The sequence below is a fragment of the Lontra canadensis genome, unplaced genomic scaffold (assembly GCF_010015895.1).
Source record: "Lontra canadensis isolate GAN:19392208 unplaced genomic scaffold, GSC_riverotter_1.0 scaffold57, whole genome shotgun sequence".
NCBI lineage: Eukaryota > Metazoa > Chordata > Mammalia > Carnivora > Mustelidae > Lontra > Lontra canadensis.
The window spans coordinates 1,127,405-1,154,253 of record NW_022631051.1 but is presented as its reverse complement, the minus strand read 5'-3'; the positions used below and the strand labels follow the sequence as shown (position 1 = coordinate 1,154,253).

Below are 26,849 nucleotides of genomic sequence, written 5' to 3'. Positions count from 1 at the left end.
GTTCAGGTCATGATCTCAGGGTCCTGGGATAGAGTCCCGTGTTGGGCTCCTTGCTCAGCAGAAAATCTGCTTCTCACTCTTTCTGCTGCTCTCCCTGCTTGAGCGCTCTCTCTCTCCTTCTCTCTCTGTCAAATAAATAAAGACTTAAAAAAGGAGTCAGTTTGCTTTGGGGGTATGTTTGCTCTTTTTCTAGTTTCTTTAAGGTGGGAATTTAGGGCACTGATTTAAGATTCTTTTCTAATACTGGTGAATGAAGGTATAAATTTCCTTCTTAGCATTGATGTAGCAGCATCCCATAAATTTTGGTATGTTATGCCTTTGTTTTTATTCAGTTTAAAATATGTTCTAGGGGCACCAGGGTGGCTCAGTTGGTTGAGCGTCTGCCTTCAGCTCAGGTCATGATCTAGGGTCCTGGGATTGACCCCTGCATTGGTCTCCCTCCTCAGCAGAGAGCCTGCTTCTCCCTCATGCTCTGCCTGCTGCTCTGCCTACTTGTGTTCTCTCTCTGTCAAATAAATAAATAAATAAATAAAATCTTTAAAATAAATATATGTATATTCTAATTTTTCTCATAATTTCCTCTTTGACATGTAAATTATTCCGAATTCTTTAGTTATACTTGCAAGTATTTGGGGATTTCTCAAATTTCCTTCTGTTGTGATTGTAGACCATACTGTATAATTGTTGTTCTTCTAACTTTTAAATTTATCAAGATTAATTTATGGCCTAGAATATTGTCTATCCTGGAATATGTTCCATGTGAGCTTAAAAAGAATGCCTGTTGTTATTATCAGGTGGGGTAATCTATAATAAACATTTATTTGATGTTGACTGTATTTGAATCTTAATGAGCTTGATTTTCTGTCTAGTATCAGAGGAAGCTGAAAGTAGATGTAGTTGCTTCCAACCAGCTATATTCCATGCTGCTCTCAGGCTGTGGAATCCCCAGGGATAAGGGAGCAAATAGGCCTTGCCCTCCAAGGGGGCTCTGTTTGTTATTGAGTGGACAGGTCTGTGACTGTGAAGCATTTGGTCATCTGACTGCCAGATCTTGGAGAGATGAGGTGATGATGTCTGCTGTGCTTGCCAGGGCTATCAGGCATAGAGCACATAGGATTCTCTGTAGTCCTTCAGGTCGTCAAGAATTCTTACAGTCCATGCTATTCCAAATACTGCAGGTTTCTTCCTATTTGGAAGTAGAGGATTATTTGGATAATTACTTAAAAAAATTATTCCTGTGACAGTTGAGCCTTATGTGTTCCAGACATGTCTTAGACAATGGCAATAAACAAGTGTAAAAATGGACAAAAACACAAATTCTATGAAGTTTGTTTTCCAGTGAGAATCCATAGATGATAAAGAAATGAATGGTAGATCATATGATGATAGAGGAGGTGGTGATTGCTATGGAGTACAATAAGGCATGGAGTGATAAGAATCCATCTTAAAGGTAACATGTGAGTACCTGAACTGGGAAGAGAGAATGGCTGCCCATGTTGTAGAACAGCAAATGCAGAGGCTCTGCAGCTGTGTACTTGGTATGTACTAGAAAAAAACAAGAAAGCCAGTGAACTAGAGCAGAGCAAACAAAGGGTCTAATAGTAAGGCATGAGGTCTGGAAAGTATGGGTCTTTGGGGGCCAGAGGGGTGTCTTGAACTAACTATAATTTAAAAGGATTACTTGGGTCATTGCGCTGAGTATATACTATAGAGAGCACCGCCAGAGTAGTGATTTAGAACACCATTTGAAGAATCCAGTGCAAATATAATAGTGCACTCAAATAGGTGGTAACAGTGAAAGCTGTGGGAAGTGCTTAGTTTCAGGGTGTATTGTGAAGGTAGAGGCAATGGTATTTTTGATTGGCTATGATGTATGAGACAATGAAGGAAGAAAATGATGGGATCAGATGGGCTTGGTTTCCCCTCAAAAACCACTTGTATCCCTATAGTACAATATTAAAACTAAGAAATGGATACTGGTACATCCAAAGGTTAAGGTTTCATCAGTTACGCATGTACTGTGTGTGTGTGTGTGTGTGTGTGTGTGTGTGCACGCACGCACGCAGGTGTGTGTGTGCTATAGAGTTACATCAGATGTGTAGCCACTAGAGCAATCAAGATCCAGAACTTTGCATAATCATGTGGTTCCCTTGTGCTACTCCTTTAAAGCTATATATCTTTCATCCCTGACCCATGACATCCACTGTTCTCTACTTCTATAATTTTGTTATTTCAAGGATATTACATAAATAGAATCATTGCAGTATTTAACCTTTGGGATCGACTTTTTACACTCAGCGTAATTCTCTTGAGAATCATCCAAGCTGTTTTGCCTAATGGTACTGAATACCTTTTTATTGCTGAATGGTGTTCCATGGCCTTTTATACCCATTGAGGATCATTTAGGCTTTTCCTGTTTGGGGTTCTTATGACAAAATTACTATGAAAATTGTGTAGGTCTTTTTTTGTTTATTTGTTTGTTTGAGATTTGCTTATTTTAGAAACAATGAGAGCAAGCAGGGAGGTGGGGACAGAGGAGAGGGAAACAGTCTTAGGCAGACTCTGTGCAGAGCATGAGCCCATCACAGGGCTTCATATCATGACCTTGATACCATGACCTGAGCTGAAATCAAGAGCCAGATCCTAAACCAGCTGAGCCACTCAGTTACCCCAATTGTGTACAGGTTTTTAGGTGAACCTAGCTTTTCATTTCTCTGAGACAAATGCCCGAGAGTGCAATTGCTGGTTTTTGTGTTAAGTGCATGTTGAGTGTATGTAGTCATATATGTATGGTTTCATTTTTTTATTTAAATTCAATTAGTTAACATAGGGTGTAGGATTAGTTTCAGGAATAGAATTTGGTGATTCATCACTTAGAGATAAAACCCAATACTTATCACAACAAGTGCCGTTCTTAATGCCCATCACCCATGTTGAGTTTTATAAGATACTGCCAGATCATTTTTAGAGTGGCTATGTAGTTTTACATTCCCACCAGCAACCTATGAGTGACCCAGATTCTCTACACCCTAGCCAGCATTTTGTGTTGTCACTGATTTTAGCCACTCTGATGAATGCATTAGGAGACATTTCTTTTTTTTCTTTTTTTATATATTTTTTTATTTTTTTATAAACATATAATGTATTATTAGCCCCAGGGGTACAGGTCTGTGAATCGCCAGGTTTACACACTTCACAGCACTCACCATAGCACATACCCTCCCCAATGTCCATAACCCCACCTCCCTCTCTCTACCCCCCTCCCCCCAGTCACCCTCAGTTTGTTTTGTGAAATTAAGAGTCTCTTATGGTTTGTCTCCATCCTGATCCCATTTTGTTTCATTCATTCTTTTCCTATCCCCCAAACCCCCCATGTTGCATCTCCACTTCCTCATATCAGGGAGATCATATGATAGTTGTCTTTCTCCAATTGACTTATTTCACTAAGCATAATACCCTCTAGTTCCATCCACGTCATCGCAAATGGCAGGATTTCATTTCTTTTGATGGCTGCATAGTATTCCATTGTGTATATATACCACTTCTTCTTTATCCATTCATCTGTTGATGGACATTTAGGTTCTTTCCATAGTTTGGCTATTGTGGACATTGCTGCTATAAACATTTGGGTGCACGTGCCCCTTCGGATCACTACGTTTGTATCTTTAGGGTAAATACCCAGCAGTGCAATTGCTGGGTCATAGGATAGTGCTAGTTTCAACTTTTTGAGGAACCTCCATGCTGTTTTCCAGAGTGGTTGCACTAGCTTGAATTCCCACCAACAGCGTAGGAGGGTTCCCCTTTCTCTGCATCCTCACCAGCATCTGTCATTTCCTGACTTGTTAATTTTAGCCATTCTGACTGGTGTGAGGTGGTATTTCATTGTGGTTTTGATTTGTATTTCCCTGATGCCAAGCGATGTGGAACATTTTTTCATGTGTCTGTTGGCCATCTGGGTGGAGACATTTCTTTTTAAGGAAAGTAATTGCAGAGTTGGGAGCCCACCTGTACCTCCAGACTCTTCTTAGGTAACATGAAGATTATTAAAACCTAGCTCGTATTTTGAAGTTTTGAGTACGTATGAAAATAGATGTGATGTTGGTTTAAAAAAAGGCTATGCTTAATAGATAAGGACGTATGGAGATCTTTTTCTCTGTGACATGAAGACCAGTGAGCTAATGCTTTGCTCAGAGCCTCCATACCTGTCACCAGTGGGAGCAATAGAGAGTGAATGTTTCTATTTCCTTGCCTGAAAATTTAATGCATTTGAGTAATACACATCTGGGCACTAAAACTGCTCAAACTGTATGTAGGGTGAAATGTGTGATATTTGGCAACAACCTAGGAATTACAAATTGGAGTTCATGTATTTTAAGATTTATTATTTGAGATGGGTGGGCAGGGTCAGAGGGAGAGGAGAGGGAGAGAGAAAATCTTAAGCAGTCCCCACACCCAGTGTGGAACCGGACGTGGGTCTCCATCTCACAACCCTAAGATCATGACCCGAGCCAAAATCAAGAGTCAGATGCTTAAGCAACTGAGCCACCCAAGCATCCCAAGTTAATGTGAAATTTTTTTAATCTATAGATCTTTTTGTCACAGGGACAGAAAATACATAAGTTTAGAGTATCTATACATTGACAGAAGCTCATTAAAAACTGGTAAGCCTACCACTAAACTGCATGACAAAAAAAAAAAAAAAAGGAAACTTGAAAAACATGGTAGGGAAAAAAAGATTTAAGTACATAAACTGTATTAATATATAAATATCTAAATATAAATTTAAAATACAAAGTTTCAAGGTTTCCACATTTTAGGATATAAGATGTTTTTCATTTTTTGTCTGAAAATAGTTTTCTCTAAGCCAAATTTGTTCATCATTAAAAAAAAGGGGGGGGCCAAAAAGCTGCAGAGAGAGCCTTTCATAATGAAAAGGGAATTACCTAGTGATGGAGAAAGGGAGATCTGACTAGTGCCAGTAGCTGGATCCTGCAGCCTCTTGGGGGACCCGAAGGAGGCTGTGCTGTGGTTGTTTTGCTCCGAAAGAGGGGCTCCCTCTTGATGTTGCTTGTAATAACTTGACTGAACAGATGTAACCACTTCAGGTCATTTGAAACATGTCAGCTCCGCAAGGAAGGTTGATCAACGAGGCATTGTGACTTGTTGCCCCCTGCTCCAGGGGAAGCCTGTATTGAGCCAGTGCAACCCCTGAGACCTAAAGAAAGGAAGAACAAGACAAAACAAAACAAGACAAAATAGGAGATGAGCAGCCAAGTGTTCTGGAAGCAGAGAGCAAACAGTTAAAAACCAGAAAGCTTTGGTGTGTGATGATTTATAATTTAAGTACTATCAACTCCTGATTTATAATAGAACATTTAAAAACAGAGTTTTCCGAGAGTGCATATTGTTATTCAAATGTTTACTTTCTTGCAGTTACTTCCCCTGTTCTTGATACACGGACTTTGGTTGTGCTCAGAACACTTAACAGGAATGAGTAAAGGAACATCTCTAATTTCAGGTAGATAATGCTCATAATCACAGAGGACATTAATGTTTAATTGTACCAAGGACTAAAAAAGTCACAAGGAGCCCCTCTTCATGAATCTACAACCACCTATACAAAAATAATGGAGAGTGACATACGGAGGATCATTGATAAGGAAACATGAAATCAAGTAAGAAAATGGGCTTAGACATTTCCATGAAATACTGGTCATGAGCATATGTTTTCAGGGAAAAGGCAAGAGTGTCTACAGAATTCTAGGTGGTGGTTATTGGGGAAAGGGAATTTTGATTTCTCTTAATTCAAATAAATCTTAAGGAAAAGAGAGATGTCATGTGTAGGTAAGTGGATGTTTGACTGCTAGGGGACTTCTCAGGCATCAGGGGCTACTTTATAAAACAGGAATCACAGGACATTTTTCTTTGTTTAAAGGAAGCTGCCCTGTGATCTATGTATATGTGTGTTCATCACAGTCATTTAAGAGCGGTGACTTTGACTTAGCAAATGCTAACTCAATGGCATTAGCTTGATCAATAGGACTTTTAGAAGGCAGAAGGGATAGCTTTCCAAGGCATGGTAAGAGAAGGAAATGTTGTGAGCAGCTAACTTTGCACAAACATGAAGGTAAGGTGCTGAGGAAATGGAGAGATATGGGAGCACTTTTCTCTGAAGGTCACAGTGTTTGGCATGCATAATAAAATGGGCCTGGAATATTGCAGAAAGAGCCTGGAAGCATAAGATTCTCCTTTTAAAAGTTCCATGAGAGAACAGCCAAAGTCGGGTAAGAAAGAAATCTGGCAAGAGACAAGGAGGTGTGTCTTCATTTTGATGAAGTTGGCAAATGCCTCTGAGTGATTAAATATGTGGTTTGATGTTATTGAAAAAGTTGGGCAAACTTTTCTAGAAGCAGCACTATAAATATTTTTCTTCATTGGTGATCTTACTGTGTACACATTTTAGGACTTCATAGGTTTTTTGTTTTGTTTTTTAGAGAGTGTGCAAGTGTGGGGAGGGCCAGAGGGCGAGAGAGAGAATCTTGTTTGTTTGTTTATTTATTGTTTGTTTGTTTGTTTTTGAGAGAGAGGGAGAGAGAGAGAATCTTAAACAGGTTCCACACTCAGTGTGGAGCCCAATGTGAGGCTGGCTCGCACAACCCAGAGATCATGACCGGAGGCAGAAACCAAGAGTCAGAAGCTCAGGCTCCTCTAGGGTTTGTTTGTTTAAGATTTTATTTATTTGCTAGAGTGAAAAAGTGAGAGTGAGCTTGTGCAAGAGACCGGTGGAGAGGGACAGGGGAGAGGGAGAAGCAGACTCCTCACTGAGCAGGCAGCCTAACACAGGGCTCCATTCCAGGACCCAGGGATCATGACCTGTTCTGAAGGCAGAAACTTAAATGACTGAGCCACCCAGGCACCCCAGGACCTCATAGTTTTATTTAGGATTTGTGAGTAAGTGCAGCAATTTGTGATATATGATTCTACTTAAAATAGAATGAAATAAAGAATATTTCAAGTATGCTGACACAAACTAAAGGATAATTAGTTTTAAATCTTACCATAGTCAAAAGAAATGTATAAAATAAAATTTGAACCTAGTATCTAACAGTTCCATTTGTACATTAAATCTAGGTTATTCAGAATTAGATTCATATTTTGATATACAATTAGCTGCTCAGATTTGTTGTTATTTAAAGGGAATCAGAATAAACTGGAGCAGAAATGCATGATTTTAGATACTGATTTTTCTTCAGTTTATTTTCAGTTGGTATAGATTTTTAAGTATTTTGCAGTACTGTATGTATATGTATCTTTTAAAGCTAGAAACCAAAGTCTATTTACCTAAGAGACAATTAGCTAAATTTTAAGTGAGAATGACCTAAGATTTTAATTTTAGCATGTGTAATAAAATTAAATTAATCTCAGAGCCACTAAGAACTTACAAATGTGACCCTGGAATGAATAAGAATGGCTATTTTTGTAAATTCTTACAAACAGAAAACTCCTCCCCGAAATGTGTCAAGCTTAATTTTCTGCTCTGTGGAGCACAGCTAGTAGGGTAGCAAAGCCCGGTGACATTTCCCACAGTGTGAGTTGCCAACCACTAGAAGCCTGTGGCAGTGTTTAAATCTACAGCAAACAAGCTAACAACTGGTTGAAGAATGGATTATGTAATTCTTCTTCAATATTTCTTTGTGTGGTGTGTACATCCCTCTCAGAATCCTGAGGCTAGAGCTTGTGACTATCTGCTAAGGTAGAATTTTAGTATAGTTACGAACCAGTGTAATCTTTTGCTTTTGCACAGGCGATTTCGGTTATCTTCCCCGTCTTTTGCTAAAATCCTACTAGAGAAATGGGTATATGAGTGTGTTCACTGAAGTGTGTGTTAGGGCTGTGATTTCAGTGGTCATTTTTTCTGTAGCATGGTCAATACTAATTTCTAGGTCTCTTGGAGAGAGTTAGTTAGTAAGATAATATGGCTCTATTTGGGTTCTGATCATGCTTCAGTAGTTAGATGAAACCTACAAATTGAAACTTTGGTAATAGCTATGGGAAGAGTTAAATTCAGAGGAATGGAGAATATTTATTGTATGATTAGAATTAAACAAAAAGTCAAAAAGGTCCTGTACCGTTTATGGACAAAAAAATACTTGCACGTCATAAAACTTTATTAAGGTTCTAAAAGAAATAGGACTACGGTCCTATTGCAGTACCTCTTTTTTTTTTTTTCCTGGATCTGTAAATGGCATTGTGTGTATGTGCAGTAATACCTCATTTACTTAGAAATGGTGTTAAACAGAAAGGTGGTACATGAGGACATTTTCTAGATAATTGGAGCATATCCCAATTGCCAGATTTAATTTATATCATTTTGCTTTTTAAAATTGAATATATATGTATTTTCCAGCTTTCTCTTAACACAAGGTATTGTCATAATTAACATTTTTCCTTTCACTTTAAGGGTGTTACCTTTAGAATTTAGAAAAACAATATATTGATAACTGGTCATATTGAAGTCACGGTATTATAGACCCTGTGGGCAGTGTAGAGGCTAATGGAGATCCTGAACATCTGACATTCTATCGGTAGAAATCAGTACTTGTATGGCTAGTACTCATGTTTCATATGTCAATTATGATTTAGTTATAATTGTCTTTCAGAATAAGATATGAAATCGTTAAAGGATGGTATGTTCATTGTTTTTAAATGGGACTTTCAGGGAAAATCATGGATGACTGCAGTTGAGATTTCAAACTCACTATTGTTAGTTGATTTTGATAGAGATGGAAAATTCTAGAAATTCTGTCATTATTGAAGGAAAATGTTATTGTCCTTGCAATTTGATGTTGAGGAAAATTGAAATACATGGTTTTGCATTAGCACCTTTGTATAGCTAAGCTGGAAGTATATTATTAGTTTAGAAAAATACAATGCCTCATTAAAATGTTTTCAAAACAATCAGTTTGGTACACAGAAATTAAAAATATTTTTCTAAGCTAGTGCTAAGTCTGCATTATTTAACAGTATCTAATATCTTCTGCCATTTTTTGACAAGAAATAAACACTTTGTAACAGATGGAATAGTCAGTATTTATAGTAAAAACCAGGATATTATCTTTTCTTGCTCTACAAAGTAGTAAATGGATAACTAAAGCATCCATTTTCAACAAAGGGGTTGAAAGATAGAAAATAGTGCTTTTCCTTTCTTCTGTTATTTTATGGAAGAAGGTATTCTCAGAAATAAATACTTGGTTTTAATTGCCTCCTTTGGAAAGCTCTGTCTGAGAATATGGCATGTTTAAACTATGAAAATTGAGATAAAAGGATACATTCAGGACAAAGAAATTCACTGAATTATTACCTACCCAAAGTAAACCACATGAATCTTAAGTGTACAGCCTAGTGAAGATGATGGCTGCTACCCAGCCATACTTCGGTACCATAGAAAGGTACAAAATATTATCTCTAGCCCAAAGAACTCCTGTGTCATACTTCCTAATTAATAACCCCAGAGGTAATCACTATAATGCATTTTCCCACTAAAAATTGGTATTACCAGTTTTTTGAATTTTATATAGATGTAATACTCTATGCTCAATTTTTATTTTTGTTGTTACTGAATATTATCTCTGTAGGATTGATGGTGTTATAGGCAGCAATATTTTAATTCCCTTTGTCTGGAGAGCAGTCAGTTTTTCAAATGGAGCATAATATATTAATCAGTTCTATTATTGATGAAAATTTGCCTTGTTGGTGGTTTTTGGCTTTCATGAGTCAAAAAGCTGTGAAGATTTTGGTTCATATCTTTTGGTGTGCACACATGGTCATTCCCTAGAATGTACATAGGAGTGCAGTTGCTGATCAAAGACTCTGCATTTGTTCCCCTTTACCTACACAATGTTTTAAAGAAAGTGAACCAGTTTAAACTGGACCAGTCACATGTGAATTTCATTTCCTGTATCTGCTAACGCTAGGGTTTTGGAATTTGAGCCATTTTTCTAGAAACTATCTCATTTTACCTTTTGTATTAGTCTATAATCCATCTGGCATTATTTTTATGTTTTGGGTACAGCATGAGGAAATGGTCAAGACCCATTTCTTTTTCCATATGCATTTTCAATTTATCAAGTTATTTATTGAAAAGATCCAGTTCGTTTTTCCCATTCGCTGAAGATGTCATCTTTGTCATATATGTGTGGGTGTTTTTCCTGAGTGTTTTCAGTTTTGTAAGTTACTGTCCTAAAGTTCTGTTTTTCTGATATGTATTGCAGAGATGCCGTTATTTTCATGTGATACTGCTAAATTTCTCTTTTCCTAATGTCTTAAGAATTTCTAGAAACAGTTTTTTTTTCCATTATATACCCGGTTTCAACTCAATTGACTTTTGTATTCATTTTTATTCATTCTTTTTTTAATCTATTATCTCTGATAATATCTTTGATTAAAGACTAGTTTGCTAGTCTTTTTCCCAGATGCTTCTAGAATGTCTTGAAACATTCATTTCGAAGTAAGTTGAATTTTAGAACATTAAACAAAGTATTACTAAGAGTTCTTATAAACCCATCACCCAGGTTCACTAAGTGTCAACATCTTATATAACAACTGTGGTACAATTATAAAATTGTGAAATTGATATTGATACAATTGATAAGCCTTTTTCAAATTTTGCCAGTTGTGCTACAAATATCCTTTTCCTAGTTGAGGATCAAATCCAAGATTATACATTGATTTAGCTGTTGTATCTATTCTCCCTTGAGGTGGGGAATTTACACTTCATGTATCTTCATAACCTTGACATTTTTGAGGAGGGCTGACCATTCAATTTGGGGAATTTCTCTGAATTTGTTTGTCTAACATTTCTTCATGATTAAATCCAGGTTTCTGATTTTTTTTTTTTTGAAGATTTATTTAGAGAGAGACCATGTGATTGGTGGAGGGGGAGGGGCAAAGGGAAATAGAGATAACCAGACTCCTTCCTGAGTGAGGAGCCCCATGCAGGGCTCTATCTTAGGAGTCTGAGATCAAGACCTGAGCCAAAACCAAGTTGGTCACTTAACTGATTGAGCCCTTTAGGTTCCTCCTTTTGGCAGGAATAGCAGAAATGATGAGATAATCTCAGTGCCTCATATCAGGAGGTATATAATGTTGACATGTTTCATTCCTGGTGTTACTAAGATTGATTACCTAATTGAGGTGGAATCTGTCAGTTTTCCCCACTGATATATGATTTTTATAGTTAATAAGTATCTTGTGAAGAGACAGTTTTAGACTATGTTAAGTATCCTGTGTTCTCACAGACTTTCCCCAGTAACATTAGCCTCTATCAGTGATTCTTGCTTCTATAATAGTTACTACTCTGGTGTTCGTGAGATGATGATTTTTTTTTTTTTTACTTGCATCATTCCTTCTACATTCATTTGAAATATACTCTAAGAATAAGTTTTCTCATCCTTATTTATTCATGTAATTACTGATTTATAGTATAGACTCAAAGATATTTATTTATTCCAGGAGATCAAATTCACTCTAGTTATTTCACTTTATTCTAGGTTTGGCCATTGGAAGCTCCTTTAGGCTGGGTCTTTATTCTTTTGACCTATCATCAAATGTTGAGAATTTGCTTCCTTTCTGTCATTACAAGATTTTGCTGGCTCTTCTTGCCCCATTCTGTTATTCTCCTCTCTGCATCATTCCTGAAATCAACCATTTCTCCAAGGATTTTGGTTCATTTTATTGAAGTAGGGTATTGAGAAACCAAGATCTGGGTGCTGAGTGTGCTCACTGAACTTCATCATTTCTTCTAGGGCCTCTCACCTAACTGAGCTAGGACATATGTACATCTATGCAAACAAGCATATACACACATCTGTTGTTTTTTTACCTATTTATGTCTATACACAAAATCCAAATATGATTTCATTGATATATCTGACTCCATTCCAACATCACAGGGTTCATTCTGGCAAATCCCTCCATTACCAGTGATTTTTAACAATGAGAAACCTCACTCTCATTATCATCAATAGATTTCATTATTTATCTGTAAATACACATAAAGTACTTCAAATTGCAATTTCATACCACTGTGAAAAACAAATCTCTTACTACAATAGAGCATGTGCATAACCTTAAAGTAAGCAAGCAAAACACTTGTTTAACAGTTAGGTTAACTTTCTTTCCTCTCCCTTTCTGTTGGTTATATTATCAATTTATAATGCAATATATGTGAAAAGTATCTGAATACTAATTTCATATTCTATCACTTACTAAATCATTTTATTGAGGTACTACTGTTACTGATTCTTAAGCATTTTCCAGATGTCACATCATTCATAAGTAAAGTTTCACCCTCCTTACCAATTCTTATAACTTTAATTGATTTTGTGTAAGTCCTTTTGCTGGTACTTTTCATTACAATAGTGAGTAATGACATCCTGTACATTCTTACCTTATTTCAAGTCTGAGTATAAATGCTTCTAGAGGCACCTGAGTGGCTCAGTCAGTTAAGCATTGACTCTTGTTTTCAGCTCAGGTTATGATTTGGGGGTTTTGGGGTTAAGCCCTGCCTCAGGCTCTGTGATCAGTGGGGAGTCTGCTTGAAGTTCTCTCCCCACTTCAACATTGCACTGGCTTAATAACAAATTTTCTTTTGCTTCAAATTTATAGTGTGTTGAAACTATGGGGGCAATTTATAGTGTTGGGACTATTTGGTCTTTGAATGCTTTTTGGATTTCAACTGTGACATTGTCTGCCTGGTTGTTTTTGGAGATTGACCTTTAATAACTTCCTCTTTAGTCTCTTTAAACCTTTGGTAGTACATCCTTCCCAGAAAATTGTCCTTTTTATCTATATTTTAAAACTTAAAGCAAAGATGTCTTTTATAAGACATCATTTATAAGACTACGCTGTAGAGTAGCCCTTCTTATTTTTCCCCTTTTTTCAATAGTTCATTCATCCCTGTCATTCCTTAATTTGCACAGTTTTGCCTTTATATAAATATATATATATGTGTGTATATATGTACACACATATATATATAAAATAAAAGACTCCTTTATGGATGATATAAAGAAACTCGACAACTAAAATAACTTTAAAGTGGACAACCAATTAAAAAATGATAAACTTTGCATTGGAAATTCGTAATAGGGAATATCCACATAGTCAACAAATTTTAAAACTTCACTAGTTATGGGGAAAATGCAAATTGAAACCACAGTGTAATGCTGTGATATGTCCCCTAGAGTAACTAAAGTGAAAAAGACTAGGCACCTGGGTGGCTCACTTGATTAAGCATCTGCCTGCAGTTCAGGTCATGAACTCAGGGTCCTGGGATTGAACCCCACATTGGGCTCCCTGCTCAGTGGAGAGCCTGCTTTTCCCTCTCCCCCTACTCCTGCATGTGCTCTCTCAAATAAATAAAATCTTAAAAAAATAAATAAAAACAAATAAAATGAAAAAGGCTGAAAATCCCATGGAGTGGTGATGACGTGATGAAATGGTAGTTTTATATACTTCTGGAATAATAAATTTCATACATACTCTCACATACACACACACACACACACACACACACACACACGACAAACACTCATGCAGGACTAGCTGAAAAACAATTGAATTGGTTCTCATCTCCAGCTTATGTTGCTAGAAATTTGATAGTTTTTTTGAAGAGGATTTGTAGGAGAAATTGCTTTGGCTTTTGATTCTCTCTAAAGCCAAAGGTTGGCAGAGGTGATGAGAAAGTACCAGAGAGTTGGAATATTGGATGAATTCTTCACGTAATGATCAAAATTTATTCCCTAAGTCAACAATGAAAAATGCCTGTGATTGTGGTAGATGACAAGAATGAGCAAAACATTAGAGAGCTCAAAGGCATGATCTTCATGGGCTGGAGTCATTGAAAGGCCCCATTGTTGGAGATGTGGGATGTTTCTGACTCAGGAGAAGCTGCAATGAAAGAAAAGAGGGACAAATAAGGGGCATCGGGGCAGCTAGGGTTGGAAATCAGGCCACTCCAGGTTGTTTGGGCTTGGAAAGAAGAGCTCTTCCAGATGCACAGTCCTCAGAATTACCAAGGCTCTCCCACAGGTGTGAAACAGCCACGGCAGATGAGTATACGGACCAGTCCCAAGCAGGGCCATGCAGGTGCGCATAAGGAACAGGAAAATACCAGTAGACAGTAGTATGTCTAACTAGGCAAAGGGTGTGCAAAGATAATTGAAAGAAAAAACAAACATGATAACAAAAATATGCAAACATTTTCATCATGGTCACAAAAAGCAAGTCAAAATCAAAGCCAAACATAAAGTTAATTTTCTTCACCTGCAAAATATGAAAAAATTGAGAATAAACCACAACCAATGACAGCAATGAAATCAAACTGCTTGTTCTGTGTCATGACTGGCACAAATATTCTAAGACAGCCTATCCATACACATCGAGATCTTAAACACGTTGATGTCTTGGTTCTACTTCTGAGAGTGAAGCCAGTGTCTAGGAATGTTGCCTTGGGATGCAGGTGCTGGAGTCAGGCTGTCTGGATTCAGGCTGCCGGTCTGTTGTTTCCTATCCATGTGAATCAAGCAAGTTACTGAGGCTTCTTGTGCCTCCGTCTCCTCTGTCTCCTCAGTTTCCTCTCATCTGTAAGAGGATATTCATGATGGTATCTACCAGAACACTCCAGTGGCTCGGTCATTTAAGCGTCTGCCTTCGGCTCAGGTCATGACGCCAGGGTCCTGGGATCGAGGCCCACATTGGGCTCCCTGCACCCTCTCCTCCCAGTCCTGTGTGCTCTCTCTCAAATAAAATCTTAAGAAAAAAAAAAAATATATATATATATAACCTACCTTGTGTTGGGAGGATGTTAGGAGGGTTATTATATGTAAAGCAGTTAAAATAATATGTCTGGCAAATGCTAAGCACCACATGAGACCTTGTTACTATTTTAGGTCCATAACTGCTCATCAAAAATTCTAAAGTTTTCAGAAATCAGACCTTGTTAGATTTTAGAAAAGTAACAGGAGATTTTAGGGTATATTATATAATGCCCTCCTCCCATAGCCAAGGTTTTCTGGGGTAGGACCCCAGAGTTAAACCCATTCATAACTTCATTGTGAATTACAAGAATATTCATATTGAGCATTCTAAATAATAAGTGGCTTCATACCAGTTCAGGTCAGAACAGATTTTCCTACCAAATGAGAAACAAGAATATCCTTGAAAGAATTTTTGGAGTTTGGTATTGTCATAAGGGATTATAGATCTACATTCCATAATTTTTTTAAAAAAAAGTGAAAGTTATATAAAATGTATAATGCATTATTTTTTTAAAAGATTTATTTATTTATTTTAGAGAGTATGTGCATATATGCACGCAGGGTGGATGAGCAAAGGGAAAGAATCTCAAGCAGATTCTGCACTGAGCACAGAGCCCAACTTGGGGCTCAATCTCACGACCCTGAGATCATGACCTGAGCCAAAATCAAGTCGGACGCTTAACCATCTGAGCCACCCAGGTATCCCTATAGTGCATTATTTAATAAAATGTTTACAAACTTAAAACTTTGATAATAAATAATATCAACTTTGATAATAAATAAATAAACAGAATATAGTATTGTTATATATCTAGGAAAAATCTCAGCATAGAGAAATAGTCTGGAAAGGATACCATATTATTAGTAATGGCAATGATGATGTGCTGGAAATATGACTAAATATTTTTCTGTTGGCAGATTTTTAGAAAAGATACTATTATAATGAAAATCTATCAAATGGGCCTTAGTACACAGCTTTAATTGTTCTGTAATATTGACCATAGGAATTTGAACAAGTTGTCTTTCATCAGTTATCTTTCCATGGTGGTAATCATCAGTATAAATCAATCTTTCATGTTAGAGTTAAATAGAAAAATTACTTTGAGGGGTGCCTGGGTGGCTCATTCAGTTAAGCATCTGACTCTTGGTTTCAGCTCAGGTAATGATCTCGGGGTCATGGGATTGAGCTCCAGGCTCAGCACAAGTTTGTGTTCTCTCCCTTTTCCTCTCCATCCCTCTTCTGCCCTTATCCCTACTGGCACACACAAGTGGACAAGGGCACACTTGCTGTCTCTCTAAAATAAATAAAATCTTGAAAAAAAATTTCTTTGAATGTTCTAATGTATTTCATGTGCTAAATTTCATTGGCTAATGTTAGTTGCATTCAATCTACTAAAACTCAGTGTAAGTAAACTTAAGGCAAGTTTATAAAAATAGTATTTTATATGAAACCAATAGTAAGAGTTAAATTTCATACTTTTGCTGTTTTGCTCTGGATAGCATCAAAATACTCCAAATGAGCCCTCCAACATGGGGGTTCAGCAAAGACTTTGGAAATCAGACAGACCTAGTTTAGATCCCAATTATACTGTTTTCTTGTTGTCTAACATGGATAGATTACTAATTTCCCACATCTTGGTTTCCTTATTTGTAAAACAGATTTAATAGCATGTCATCTGAAGATGAAGTGAGATAATTTCTATAAAGTACCACCCACTGCTTTATATTATGTGTTCAATAAATGGGTGTTCTGTTTTCCTTTCACTGAGAACAGTGGAAAAAAAGGGGGGGGATAAAAGAACTACTCTTTACTGAGCCACTGTTAAAAGCATTTGTATTAATTTGTCCTTTTCACAGTCTTCTGCAGAGGGTGTCCATAGCTTGCCCAAGAGGCAGGTGGGTGGCTGAGGTGTGACATGAGGTCTCATTGTTGGACCCAGAGCTCACATTCTTGATGATTAGAGTAGCCTGCCAATGAACTATTGTTTTGAAGATAGGATGAGGCTGAGGCTGTTGTGCATGTGGTTTAACGTATATATGTTAATACTGAAAAAAGTAACTAAGTGACTGTGCAGCTCTGTTAACAGATTTGTGCTTGTTTTCTGTTTCCCTCTGTTTCAGTACTTTGTGAATTGGTACTCTGGAGCACTTTCAGTGACTGCTACTGATACCTCTTCCTGGGACCAGCAGACGTCTGGTTTCCTCAGATATAAGCTCCGATTAATGGAGTTGGGGAACAGATTACGCTCGTCTCACTAAGATCAGGTAAGACTTTCAAAATAATTTACTCTTTGCTGCTGATATCTGACATGACCTGCTGAGAAGTATTTCTGCTTGGAAGGTTATAACTAAAGAGACACATGGTGGAGGGGAAAAAATAGGCTCCCACAAAAAGGCATTGGTATATGGACTGAAATGTTTATTATTAGCTAAGCACATGCTGATGTATTTAGAGATATTTTTATTACTTGCGTAAAGTATAGGGACTTAACATTTAGTATAAGGGGAGTTTCATGACAAGCATTCTTCTTGTAAAATATAACTGCAATATGGTTTTATGAAACCTGTAATTGCTACAATCTACATTATTTTTATTGCTGTAAAATAACTGTAAAATGGAGAACGCTATCCCCTGGAAATGGGTTATGATGAAAATGTACCTATTGTGATTATCTTTATGCAGATCCTTCCCTAAATGTGGGCTTCCCTTACCTGTACTTCAAATGCATGTAAATTTGCTTCTGATATCTTTTCCTCAACGTCAAAATTTTCTGCTCCAATATATGAAATTGCCAGTCATTCCAGTTAGGATTAATTAGCAAAATAGAACTGGGATTGAAAAAAGACAGTAAAGTTGAATAGAAGGCAAAATTGAAGTAGTTACTGCAGGAAATCAATCCAGGGGGGGGTTAAATGAGCATAGGTGACGTGCCATCTCTTAGAAGCTCCAGTAGCTGCCATGAAGACACAAGCTAAGTGATGAAATGGTGCTTTGGCCATGATGTGAATTTATCTTGGGTAGATAGGTGTTGAGAAATACAGGTCATCCAAAGGTTTTGCTTCTCAAGCATTCAGGTTACTCTGCATCTCACATATCTGAGACTCCAGGTAAGTTAGTACCTCTTAGACATAAATGGAAAGATGCTGCATATTTAGATGGAGGATTTAGACCCTTCGATCTCTTGAAATGCGTGTTCACCTTCAACCTGTAACAGCTTTTCAAGTATCTTATGCTCAGTGCAGGGAAGGGATATCCCCAAAGGTTCCTAGTGAACAAAACCTGGTAAATGGAAACTGGGAAGACTGAGGCATGTAAACGCCCCATGATCATAGCATTGTGGCAGAGAACGTGGGCTGTAGGAACAATAATCTGTGGCTAGAACATGGACTGTGTCAACTTTTGGCCATGACTTTGGCTGAAGAGCTAATTTACAAAAAGGGCTTAGTACTAGACTTAAACAGAAGTTGTTCAATAAATGACTATCCTTAAGTGATTGTGCAAACATCTGTAAGGGTTTTTATAGATTCACTAGTCCTTGATACTATTTTCTCTGAGGACTTACATTTCTCATCTGTAATTTTTCCTACCTTAAATTTTCCTTATCTTATCTAGTCCACCCTAGGAAGACATTACTATGTTTTTTCAAGAGTAGAATTTTTTTTTTTTACATCTGGCATGTATTATATTTTTGAAGATTCTTGTTATTTTAAACTTTATGATTTCATATCTGCCATTTTGTAGCATTTTGATATTGGGTAATTTACCTTCCAAATCTTTTCATCTTTGAAATGAGAATAATAGAATATCTACAATAATTTTTGTGAGTATTAAACAATGTCTACTGTATGATACAGAAATAACGAATGCATGTGAACTGTTACTAATACCTCTACTGTTAGTATTGTAATTATTCTTCGTAAATACTTTCTCATCTACCTCTGGTGTCATTGCTGCTGTTGTCTTCAACTGGTGAACCTTGAAGCAGAATGTTCTATGGAATTAATAACAAAATATTAATATATGCAAATTCTCAGGTCATGGTTTAATTCTTGGACATGATTCATTATGTTCATCAATTTATACCCATAAAATATATAAATTTAGTTTAAATGCAAATCTTATTTCATGATGTTACTAAATCACCTCCAGGATAACCACTTTTAAAATTCCCAAACTTGATTCTTTCCAGAGGAATCTACATAGCTTCTATTTTAAATTGCTTCACACTTTGATGATTCCTAATATCAGAGCTTGCTATTTCAACTGTAATTTGTGTTTTAAACTGCTGACCAAACCTTTTGAATCTGTGGAATTGTAAAATACTAGGTAATAAGGATACCATGACTTTCTACTAGGTACTCCATCTAAACTTCTAACTTCATATTCAGGCTTATCTCCAGGGCTAGGGAGTGCTTAGAAGTTAATTCCTTAATCCAGTCTTTTTTCCATCATCCAATCTTAATGCTCAATTCTCACTCCCTTAGATTTCCTGACTTCACCCCTAGCTGTCACCCCCACCTGCCTTCACTCCATGTCTTGCACAGCAGCAAGTGATCTTTGCATGCATTATATCATATCAAACCCTGTATAAATCCTCCAGTCTCTCCCATTGCACTTAGAATGAACACCAAACCCTTTAGAAGGCCCTGTGTAATTGATGTCCTAACTCCCTCTTGAAACACATCTCATCTTGTGGATTACCCCACTTTGATCCACCGGGTCTTTCTGTTTCTTGATCCTATGAATCTTTTTTCTGTTCGGGACCTCAGCTGTTGCATCTCCCTGGAATAAATTGACTTCAGCAGTTTGCATTACTAACATTTAAACTGAGATCTCATGCATGCAAAAGAAAGATCTCTTCATTAATTCATCCTTTCAACAAATACTGGTTCAGTGCATGTTAGATGCCAGACACTGAGCTCCATGCAGAGAATAAATTTGGAAGTCTAAAGATATTTGGTCTTTGCACTCAAGGAGTTTACAAATCCGTGAAGAAGACAGACATCATTCAGTGCAAGTGCAAATATTCCCTGACAGAAATCTCATAAAGCGAGCACAGCTCTATGAAACCCATAGTAAAACTGAAGTAAACTGAAGTTGTAAATAGGCTTCCTTGCCGTATTCTTTAATGGTGATCTGAAGGGGGAGTAAGAGTGAAATGGCACTTTGTAAATTCAGTAGAAATGAAAAACACATTAATTGAAATTGTAGCTCATATACAGAACTGTTAGCAAGTACCTTATGACCATTTTTGATTAGACACATCATGATTAGTAATTAGTTACAAGTCTCAAGTTGGCACAGTCTGATCCTGTATCTAAAGCAAAGTTACAGGTTTATTATTTCAAATGGAGAACAATGATATTTTGTGCAGCACGAGATAGAAAAGGTAAGAAAAGAGTAATGGCTTAACATACACTTTGGATTTCTTTTTGTAAACTTAATAAAATAAAAATGATTTACATGACTGTACAGATTATTTTAATGAAAACAAATGCTTCCATTTCCAAAAGCACATTCAAATACCTGAATATAATTCAACTCTTTCTTCAACCTGGTCTTAAACCTGGATGCATAATGGACCAATATAAAGGACAGGACCATCAGAGTGTTTTGGTTTTACTTCTGCTTCTGTCACTTCAAATGGCCTGGGTTGAAGGTAAAGCCAGTAATCTACTTAGAGGTATGACATTTCATATATTCTGTCAAATTGACTGAAATGTAAGAACTTGCTCATAAGTTCCATTTTCCTTCTGTCCTTTCAGCTGTGCTGACATTAATATTCTCATCTACAGAGTTTTTTCTGCTTGCCTCTATTTACCCAAATTTCATTTATTTTTATTTTTTAAAGTTAAGCTTAAAACTAAACTTCCTCAGCATCTGTGCCAACTTTATAGAAGTTTCTCTGCCAGCAAATTCTGGTAATCTAAGCTTCATAATATTGAGCCATGTTACCCTGCTTTCCTATGAAACTGTTTTAAAAGCCACATTATTTTCTCATCCTGTGTCTGTTAACCGTTGAAGTTTAATAAACCACCCCAAATCAAATGGCTGAATACAACAGCCATTTATGTGACTCCAAATTCTGCTGTTCTGAGTGAGGTTCTGCTGATCTCTTAGGTTAGCTCTTGGACTTGAGATCAGTTTGAGAGTCAGCGGGGAGCTGATAGTCCTGGACTGCCTCACTAACAGATCTGGCAGTTGGCTGGAAATTTGTGATTCTCATCTCTAGCAAGGTGACCTCTGCCTTTTCTTGTGGATATCAGGTATTAAAAGCATCCAGAGGGAAAGCTCCACTGTGTAAGCATTCTTCAAGACTTTGTTCCCATCACTTATGCTAATGTTGCATTGGCCAAAGCAACAGACTTCTAGAAGGTTGAGAGGATCTGTAACATCACTGTTAACACAGGGAGGGGAAGAATTTTTGGTCATTTTTGTAACTACCATAACCTCCAATTAAACAACAAACAAAAAATTCATGTTCTTTGAATCCTTCAACCAATGCCCCCCATTTATGAAAAACAATTTCCATCTGAATATCTAAATTGTCACAGATGAAGCTATTAAATTCACTTAAGTATCAATTGACATTTTTAGTGTTAGCACATTGATGCCATTTCCATACAAGTTGAGAAGAAGTGGGATAAGACAAGTTCTTGATTGAGCAACTTGAAACCTGTGGATTTCCTTTGATTTCTGGGCCTGATTTGTTGCTGCAAAAGCATCTCTCTATTACTGTATGTGGCCAAGGAGTCCTGCTGTCATGATGGCAGGAAGCTTCTTGACTTCTGTGCAGAAGTGTTTGCAAAAAGGCCCTAGTCTGAGTTTAGAGATGAGTTTACAGTCTCAGGTCTTAGAGTTCATCTGTAAATTGCATTCCACAAGGGATCAACTCAATAGGATTACAAAATGCAAGAGAGTGCTGAGGTTTGAGGTTTTCCATTTGCTTAGGGCAGGGTGGAAAGATGTTTGAAACTACTGCAATTACAACCATTAATATACCATTTCTCCCTTTCACATCTGCATCTGAGTCAGGATCTTAGGAATGCTTTTTTTAAAAAAGGCATGTTCCTTTGAGTTTTCACTTTGTCTAGATTATGGGAAGTTTGCAGTAGTCATAGTGATACTCCAAATCTTTAGGAAAAATCAAAGGACCAGTAAAGAATTCCATGAGGAACTTCGAAAGCTCTGTAGTGTTTGACTTTGAATAAATTAAAAATTGAACACAAATTATATATTTAATGTAATAGGTGGATTGAAATTCTAATACTATTAAAAACAAATTGGCTCAAGAATCTCTCTCCGAAACTGTTTGAGGGTTGCTGAAAGAGGGATGTAAGGGTGGGTAAAATGAGTGAACGGGGCCAAAAGGTGCAAATTTCCAATGAAAATAAGTCATGGGATGTAATGGAGATATAATGTGTAGCATGGCACCTATGGTTAATCATACTCAGCTGTATGTTTGAACGCTGCTAAGAGAGTAGATCTTAAAAGTTCTCATCACAAGAAAATTAATTTGCCCTCAAATATTTAACAGAATCCATAACAAACTTGAAGCAAATACAAGGGAACCACTTCAGCCTGAAAAATGACATTGTCAGAAAACTTGTGGTTAATGTCAAATTTAACAGTGAAAAATAATAGTTTCTCTCTAACATCAGAAACAAGGCATAGATATCTAATCTCCCCTTTACTCAGTATTTTACTTGAGGATGTTGGCAGTGCAATAATGCAGGGGGGAAAAAAGTGTGAGTTTGAAAAGGAAGTGAAACTGTTTTAATCAGATGATTCAGTGTTCTTTGTAGAAACCTCTAGGAATGAGCAAAAAAAAAACCTTTTTAAGTTCAGGAAGTTTTCAGGAAACAAAAATTCATTGTATTTCTCTATACTGATAAATAATTGGAAATTGAAAATTTAAAAACAACATAATTTATAATAGCATAAAAAAACATTACTTGGGAATAAATTGAGCACAATATACTCAATATCCGCAGGCTGAAAACTATGAACCATAACCAGGAATTTTTAAAAGTAAACCGAGAGGTAGGCTCTTTTCATAGATTAGAAAACCAATATTAATATTATTTACAAAGTGATCCATAGTTTCAATGTAATCACAGAGGAGATCCCATAAAGTATCTTAGTAGAATGACCAGGTTATTCTAAGACCAATGAGAGATCAAAGGAAAAGAATAATTAAAACAATTTTTAAAGAAAACAAAGTTGAAAAGCTTACAGTATTTGGTAACAACTCTTACCATATACTACTTTTGAAAATTATAATACATTAAGACAGTGTGGTAGTCAACTATATTTATATAGATCAATGAAAAAAAAAGTCTGTGAATATGGTGCATTGACTTTTGATAAAAGAACCAAAGAAATTGGATACAGAAATGCTACTTTTTTCAATAAACATGCTGGAAGAATTACATATCCTTATGGAAAAAAAATAATCTTCAATCATTACATCACCTATAAAGAAAGGTAATTCAATCTGGAGTATAGACTTCTAAATTATAAACTATATCATGTAAAAGAAAACAAAGGAGATTATTTTTGTGACTTGAGGTGAAAAGTATTTTTCATAAAAGGAAAATGATAAATTGGACTTTGTAAAATTAAGATATATTGCTCTTTATAACATACTACTTAGAAAACATTTGTAAAACAGATGATAAAAATTGCACCTAATAGATATAAGGGCTCTACAACTTAAGCTAATTATTTGACTAGACATTTCACCATAGAATACATAAGGAATGGCAGGTGAGCTCATGAATAGATGCTCAACATCATTAGATAGATGTAAATGAAAATCACAAATGAAATCACACCCAGCAGGATGAGTAAAATGAAAGCCTGACAATAACACATGCTGACAAGGATGTAGGGCAACTGGAAATCTCATACACTGCAAATAGAAATGCACAATGGTGCAGCTGCTTTGTAAAACAGTTTCTCACCAAGAAGGCAAGCCCTTTCCTTGTGGCTTATAACCCCAACACCAGGTAGCTCTCCAAAAGGAATGAAAACACAAGTTTATACAAAGACTTGGTTTCAAATGTTTTGGAAGCTTTATAATAAAAACTGGAACTACCCACCAAGTGTCCATCAACTGGTAGAGACATAAACTGAACGATAGGAATAGAATGGAATGCTGTCAGCTTTTAGAAACGGATTATTAATTCATACAACTTGGGTACATCTCAACATTTTCAAAGTGAAAGAAGCCAAACAAAACTTTGCATACTGTACAATTCTACTGATAGAAAATTCTGAAGAAAATAAGCTAACAGTGACAGAAAGCAGAACAATGGTTTTTAGCAACTGGGAGTGGGAGTATCAACTACCATGGGCACAAGGGAACTTTCTGGGGTGTAAAGAATATTTATCCTGATCTAAGTGGTGTTTATACAAGGGTATATAATTTACAAATACTAAGTTGTGTATGGTTTTATTGTATGTGGCTTATATTTTAATGAAGTGCAGATAGACATATTTGATTTTCTATAGAGAACATAAGCATGATTCATATTTACAATCTTGAGTAATTTCTGTTACTGGGTTTCTGGACTGAGTCAAAAATTACAGAATTTAAAAGTTTTTGATTACTTAAAAGTTTGAAGAGTGAGAAACATTGGATAAATAGAATTGACAAAAAAATAGAATTGAATTAGATAAATAGAACTATTTATCCAAAACATTGGATAAATAGAATTGTCAAAAGAAATTGGGTTTCCTGCATGAAAATATTCATTAAAATGTGTTTCAAAGTATATTTAATTCCCTGCTACCTCCTCATTTTTATTACATAATACCTAGAATCAAGAGATGTCCTAACTGGTAAAATATGGAATATTCTTATAATAGTTTGAGAATTTGAGAGTTTTCAAATTCTCATTATTTTTTCCAATTATCGAACTGACTTAATATTTTCCCCAGATTACCTATTGTTCTGCTCTGGCTTTTCTTAGAGTGCTCAAAAGCTGTGTTCTGTGTTCAGATGGATGCTATCAAATTTGGAAATCATTAGTGTCCTTTCTTAGAGTTTGATTTTAAAGTGAGTGTGATCTGTGAGGTAGAAGCTACTTTTGCTTGGAAGTTGCTAGTGATAAACTCTCAGTATCGTACAAAGGAGCCCTGTTATTCACCAAAATTAAAAGGTCACTGACAAATGACCCCCATCCCTAGACTTGGAGCTGCTGAGTGTTTTGCCATAGTTGCTTCTTATGTTATCAGTATATAACATTTCTTATGGCTAACACAAATTGACCCTGTGTAAAGTATTTCTACCAACTTATTTTATGTTAGTTAATATTTATCTTCTATAAGTTTGTAGCAAATATAAATGTCAACAATATTATGTCAACATAATTGATACAATATGTCAATTGCTTCTGCCCACTGAAAATGATTTCTGTATTCAACTGTGTAGTCCTCAAACTGAGATAGACATTGATGATACTGCTGTTTAAAATATCTTCTTTTATAAATGATGACAAAGTTAATAACCATGTTTTTTAATTGTATCTAGTGCTGCTTGTTCAAAAGGGCTACTTTTCTATCCTAAAGTTCTGGAATTAAAAGTGTTATAAAAGTTATTTTAATGTTAGCACTCAAAACAACTTCATTAATTTCATAATACATAATAGATACAAGAAGAGGAATGGTCTTGGTAATTTTCACTTCTTTTAAACAACACCTGAGAATTATTTTTCTGTCATCAGTCTTCTATTTCAATCTTAGGCGTTTGGTTTTTTTGCAGTAGTATTTGTGTGCGTGTGCGTGTGTGTGTGTGTAAAATTAAGGTTTCCACCACAGATTTTTTTTCTTAAAACTTAAAAAGGACAACTTTAATTCATTATAAATATGAGCAACAATGAATTAAAATCATAGCTGTTGATGGTGTTTACAGGAGAGAAAATGGAGGGGTCTTAGACCCATTGATTATGAAGTCCCACATTTGACAGAGCTCCTGCTGGCATTATGTATTTGCCTCCTACTCTGTTTTGCTACTGCTTTGGCTAAGAAGAGAGTCAGAGTGTACTGTGGGGGTGTGTTCAAGAGAACAAAAGAATTACAAGATTCTCTAGACTGTGACAACATATCATTTATTGAGCTATAATAAAAGAATATATATATTTAATTCAAATAAACCTTTAAAAATTAGGTCTGGTTTAGCTGTTCAGCTTTAATGCATCTAGAAAGAAAACAGAGCTTATCAAATAGTCATCTTCTTCCGTATTTGGAGTTGTTATGGTCACTTTCCCTAACCCACCAGCTAAAACGACTCAAGCAGCTCTAAAATTGTGGGAGGGACACACACTGGATATATGAGCAATACACTACCTCAGTTTCTCATAACTGCCTCTTCTCAAAGCATGCTCTGTTTAGGGGGGAAACGCTCCTAGGGCTTTCTACTGTGCTCCATTATTTTTTTGAAAGTGTTTCTTCTGGAATTGAATTAATATTTGATAATGACATTCTTACCAGGCAATGTTAATGGCAAAGACAAGATTGAAAGTAGAGGGAGAAGAGAACAGAGATGGGTCAAGTTCCCTCTGTGGATTCACAAACTGAGATCTGATCAGGGGTGGATGGATTGGCCTCAAAGTTGGAAGGGAAGAAGGTAAAGATACAAATGGATGAGTGGGAAGTGCTGAAAGTTTCTCCAGCTGCTACCAAGCTCTGTTTCTAGAGTTCAAATGTGATTTTCCTACTTGGAAACTTTCAGTGGCTACTGTCTACAGTATGTAAATCAGATGGGGATTTAAGGGCACAAATGGCCAACGATCTCCTCTCTTATCAGCTTGTCCTCCTTCTTGTTTTAATCCTGTCCATTAAAATGCTGTATCCTGAGAGCACCCAAGTATATTTGAGGCTTTTCAAAATCTCTTTCCTTAACATGTGTTCCTGTTGATTTTTCACAAAATATTCAGACTTAGTTGAAGTACTTCCACCTTTCTCTAATACTCTGTGATGACTACTGGTAAGAGGTAAAATTAATTTCTTCTCGGACCTTCGTG

At 36.3% G+C, this 26,849-nt stretch overlaps 1 protein-coding gene across 3 annotated transcripts in view; it reads left to right on the top strand.

The window, feature by feature from the left end:
- Positions 1–26,849, top strand: part of DLGAP1 (DLG associated protein 1) — an 866,766-nt gene that overhangs the window by 102,864 nt on the left and 737,053 nt on the right. For all 3 annotated transcript variants that reach the window (XM_032875683.1, XM_032875682.1, XM_032875681.1), the window contains exon 2: positions 16,941–17,084. The gene's annotated coding sequence lies outside the window, so the exon portion shown is untranslated. The remainder of the gene's footprint in view (positions 1–16,940; positions 17,085–26,849) is intronic.